At 35.9% G+C, this 5711-nt stretch overlaps 1 long non-coding RNA gene across 1 annotated transcript; it reads left to right on the top strand.

Moving 5' to 3' along the window:
* The first annotated feature begins 4495 nt into the window (after positions 1-4495).
* On the top strand, positions 4496-5208 carry LOC142232079 (uncharacterized). The gene is made up of 3 exons (XR_012721011.1): positions 4496-4546; positions 4641-4882; positions 4950-5208. It is a non-coding gene; the product is annotated as an uncharacterized LOC142232079 (long non-coding RNA).
* The last annotated feature ends 503 nt before the right edge of the window (positions 5209-5711 follow it).

Raw genomic sequence — 5711 nt, forward strand, 5'->3', positions numbered from 1 at the left:
GAACCATGTACTGGCGGTGCCACAGTTGCTCAGCGGTCGTTTCCTGTCGAGGAAATTGTATCGGAAACTAGAATAAGATGGGCGCTAAATAGCTTTGGACCATTCAAATCCCCCGGACCTGATGGAATTACTCCGGCGGAGTTACAAGCTGTAACTGACAAAATTATCCCCTGGTTGTCAGTGATATATAAAGGATGTATTAACTTATCATATATCCAAGGAAAGTGGAGGGAAACAAAAGTCGTTTTCATACCTAAAGCGGGAAAAGCCTCTCACTCGAGGGCGAAGGATTTCCGACCAATCAGCTTATCCTCATTCCTACTTAAGACTCTGGAGAGGATGATAGATATTTATCTTAGAACTAGCATCGATTCAAGGTTGTTCTCGAAAGGACAGCATGCATACTCGAAGGGCAGGTCTACTGAGACCGCACTACATGAACTAGTCAGCTTTATTGAAAGCTCACTATCTGTCAAAGAATACACAATCGTGGCGTTTCTAGACATCGAAGGGGCGTTCAATAATGTCCATCCGAGCTCGATATTAAATGGACTGACAACTCTGAATGTTGATCCATGTATACTCAGGCTGTTAGACGAACTGCTAATGAAGAGACGTATTTCAGCCACACTAGGTCAAGCAAACATACAAAGGTATGTGAACAGAGGCACTCCCCAAGGAGGAGTTCTATCACCTCTTCTTTGGAATGTTGCTATAAATAGCCTTCTGGTTACTCTAGAAAAAGAAAGGATAAAAGTGGTGGCATACGCAGATGATGTGGCTCTGGCAGTCAGGGGAAAATTCCCATCCACAATCAGAGATATTATTCAGAGGGCCCTCCGGATGACTGAGAAATGGGCGAAAGACAATGGTCTTGGGGTAAATCCTGCAAAGACAGAATTAGTCATGTACTGCAACGATCGCAAAACTCCCACGGTTAGGCCTATTTCCTTAGGGGGTATTGAAATTCCCTTTGGTGAATGTGCAAAATACCTTGGCGTTATTTTGGACAGGAAGCTGAACTTTAAGCTTAATATTGAAGAAAGGGCGAGAAAGGCAACTGTAGCTTTGTACTCGTGCAAAAAGGCAATAGGAAAAAAGTGGGGACTGAAACCAAAAATTGTGCATTGGCTATACACGGCAGTGGTTAGACCTATAATGCTATATGGTGTTGTAGTCTGGTGGCCGGCACTTCAGAAACCGACTTGTTTAGATAAAGTTCAGCGTATGGCGTGTTTGTGTATTTCAGGCGCATTCAGCAAGACAGGAACAAATTCCCTTAATGTCGTGCTGCATCTATTGCCTTTAGACATTTTGGCCAAACAGTCAGCTGCAACAACGGCTGTGCGGTTGCGCGAACTATCGCTGTGGTCGGAAAAAGGTTACGGTCACAGTTCTGTCCTCAAAACAATGCCAGATGTGCCTAACGTAGTGGATTACACTTTGGCGAGTCCACTTTTCGACAAAAAGTTTGAGACTCTAATCCCCAACAGTGAGGCGTGGTGCACACAGACCCCGGGGAATAAAGAATATATAGATTTCTACACTGATGGCTCCAAATTGGATGGACAAGTGGGGTTCGGAGTATATTCTAATGATCTGGAACTTCGAATAGCGAAAAGATTACCTAATCACTGTAGTGTTTTTCAGGCTGAAATATTAGCAATAAGAGAGGTGGCGAATTGGCTGAGAAGTAATGTTCCAAAAAATGTGGGCATTAATATATACTCAGACAGTCAACCTGCAATAAAATCCTTGGACTCTGTGTTCCTCAACTCGAAAACGGCCATCGACTGCCGCAAATCTCTCAATGAGATGGCTGAGCAGTACAATATTCACCTAATATGGGTGCCTGGCCATAGGAACATACCGGGGAACTGCGAAGCGGATGAGTTGGCAAGGCTAGGGACTACCTTACATATTCCAGGGGAACTAGAATTTGTTGGTATGCCCCTAGCTACCTGCAAGCTCATGCTGCGTGAGAAGGCTGTTATGATGGCAAATGTTCGATGGGAGAATTGCAAGGGTTGTAACGACACCAAGCAAATATGGCCCCATTTCAACTTAAACCGCACACTAGATATGCTAATGTTCTCGAGACGTCAGATATCACTCCTGATATCTGCTATAACGGGTCGCTGCTTGATAGGCGATTTTGCAAAAACTATTGGCGCGAAGTATAATGACTATTGTATGAGCTGTCATGATGCGGAGGAAAAAGAATCAATTAAACACCTCTTGTGTGAGTGTCCTGCATTTTGTGTAAAGCGCAAGCAACTTTTAGGAGCATATAGCTTCAGATTACTGGCGGATCTGGAAAACGTTAACTTAAGCAGTCTGCTACTGTTTTTGGAACAATCTGGTTGGTTCAACAAAGAAAAATAATCAAGAAGGTTCAGCGGTTAAAACTAGAAGTGCCCATATGTAATAGGTACTTTTAGTTAATGTGGTATCACAATGGACTGAATAGTCTAAGTGAGCCTGACTCTTAATCGGGCTGCCACTTTAACCTAACCTTAACCTAACCTATGGTCAAGGGACTAGTTAGTGATAATTTGGCATCTTTCGTTTCGAAATTGACTCTTCTTCTAGTTTTATATTCATCTAACGGTAAATCCACATATGTGAACAGTATTGACCCTGTGTTAATATTCTCTAACAATGAACTTAAATTGTTGTTTGTGGATTTGATTAAGAAAGTATGTAAAATATTTATTAGACGATATCTTCTTACAGATTTTTCATCAATATTTTGGATTTCTTATCTATTTAGTTTATTTTTGGGATGGGAAAAGCCAAGAGACCTCTTTTGAAACAGAATGTCGTAAAAGATTTAAAAGAAGGATCCCCATATCAAGAGACCGCTAAAAAATATAACATATCAGTTGGATTTATAAATACAATAAAAAATTAGAATAATTTGGAAATTATTGGTAATCCAGCAGGTTGCCCAAAAAACTCTCGCAGGCTGATAGACGCGAAGCTAAGAGATTGATAGTTACCAGTGCAGTAAATGCAGCTGTTGAGGTCAAGCAAATATTAAATGAGGAACATAACTTAAACGTGAGTACCAAAACTGTTCGTAGAAGCTTGAAAGCCAGTGGGTTAGTAGCCAGGCAAAGCTAAAAAAGCCGCTTTTGAACGAAAAAAAAACGCCTGGACTTTGCAAAAAAATACGAAAACTTCACAATAGACGATTGGATGCGGGTAACTTGGTCAGATGAGACAAAAATCAACCGAATTGGCTCTGATGGACGGCAGTGGAAATGGGTGGATAAAGGCGTTGGAGTTAAAAAGCGAAATAATTGCCAAACATTAAAATTTGGAGGTGGCTCATTAATGGCTTGGGGCTGTTTTCATGGAAACCAACTTGGAATACTTCGCCGAATAAGAGGTAAAATGTGTGCTGCGGACTATATCACCATTCTTGAAGACTCATATCTTCCAAGTCTGGACATATTTGGCTTGGAACCAGGACAGAACGACACCTTTATGCAGGATAACGATCCTACACACAAAAAATTATCACCAAAATTTTTTCAATTAAACACTTAATTGAATTTGGAAACGGATTCAATTAATATGTTAATTGATTCAATTAATTATTTAATCAAATCCGAATAAAATCCAATTAAAAAAAATGATTGAAATTTGTTACGTTTCCAATTAAAATATTAATTGATTCAATCAATTTGTTAATCAATTCGGAAATAGTTTTCAATTACAAACGTGATTGAATTTTTTTCCGTTTCCAATTACATATGTGATTGATCCAATCACCTTTGTGATTGAAACTGAATAATTTTGAGCAATGGAAAGAGAACAAGAGAATGGGTATTCATTCAACAATTTATGATGGAGAGATCAGTCTGTGGAAGTAACTCGTAACGAACGGTTGGGTTTTTGTTTTTCGCGTAAATTGAAAAACATGATTGGCGACATTCTGTCTGCTGCATTCAAAATGTGTGCATAAATATTTTGAACGCAACAACAAATCATAGCAAAGGGTTGAAATAAATAAAGTGTGCAACAACAAACGGACACGTGGTAAAGGTTTGAACAAAATATATGACAGAACGCATTTGAAATTACCTGTGTTTGTGTTTTGTGGTATTGTAAAAATGGAAAACTATCTACGTTTATTGAAGGTAAGAAATTGTAAAATGTGAATACCGTTTTCCATTGAAGCCTGTTTACATTAAACGGACTAAAATAATATATTTTTTATTCATTTCTTTTAGTTACCAATTTTATTTCGTGAAATTGACCAATCAATCCCATCAACTCCATCTTTTTATCAAATATAGAATAATATGTTTGCAATAAAAAAGTGGGTACCGTATTGATCTTTTAAAATTATAAATTTTTTTCACTTCTAGTTTTCTTAAAACCAAGAGCGGTATGGCTTTGTTGGAAGATTCACCTTAAAGTTGCGAAGTAGCGTTGGCATTAAATTGCATTTTTGTTTTACCTGCCTTTTTCAGTTTGAACTCAAGTAGAGAGCAGTATATCTGGTATATAAACTAATGAGCTGAATTATGTAATGGTAAAAAAGTTCTTTCTTTTGGATTTAAAAATATGAAAAATATCCGATAATAATAAAAATATGTATTTTCCATTTATATTTTTTCTATTTCCAGAATTTGCAAAGTATCATCAATATAATACCAAATATTACATTGCTTTCCAATTATTTTTGTCTTTGATTGGTTCAAATTTTAATAGACGATTTTAATGTGTGGAAATTTTGGAAAGGAATTGTTACTAAAATTAAATTACCGAGCTCCTTAATACACCTTTTTATGCTAAAAGACTACAACTGCAAAAGAAGATTATAAATCTGCAACCTGGAACTAAGAATTGAACTTGATATTCTATGCAGGTAATGTTTTACAAAATTAACTTTTAATTGAACAAAATTAAATTCGAATTATTCTGTTTACTTTCAGAAAAACTAATTTAGCTTACAGGCTGCTGAATTATTGGAAATCTAGGAGCATCTACATATTAGAAGGAACATGCTAACATGGTTATTATTATAAGGAAGATAATGATTTATATAATTTATTTTTTCACCCTATAGTTGTTATTGATAGTAGTTGTATTTGTAAGTTATGTTAGAACAAAACACAAATGACAAGAACCAAATTTATTTGTCTATTGCATAATTCAAAAAATAATAAAATATTAAATATGTTTTATAAGAAACACATATTTTCTTTTATTTCAAAAGAAAAAAACTAAATACGATTTTGGGTTCGCAATATATAAATTTTTTGATCGAAATTTATAGCCAATTTCAATTAATTATTTAATTGAATGAATCAAATAGTTGATTGATTTTTGTCGCGAAATTAGTTAAAATTTTAATTGATTCAATTAAAACTGTGATTGAATTTTATGCTAAAAATCAATCACGTTTTTAATTGATTCAATCACACAATTAATTGATTCCGTGACAAAAGTCAATTAAATTTTTAATTAAAAATCGTGTTGGTTTTCAATCAAAATGGGTGATTGATACTATCATTTTCGTGATTGAAGACATTTCAATTAAAAAAATGATTGAATCCGCGATTTTCGTGATTGAAATCAAAAAATTTTTTTTGTGTGTAAGCATACTGCGAAAAAGACTAAAAAGTGATTCGAAGAAAATGGTATCAACCTTTTACATTGGCCTCCTCAATCGTCCGATTTAAATCCAATCGAAC

Source organism: Haematobia irritans, chromosome 3 (genome assembly GCF_050003625.1).
Source record: "Haematobia irritans isolate KBUSLIRL chromosome 3, ASM5000362v1, whole genome shotgun sequence".
Classification (NCBI taxonomy): domain Eukaryota; kingdom Metazoa; phylum Arthropoda; class Insecta; order Diptera; family Muscidae; genus Haematobia; species Haematobia irritans.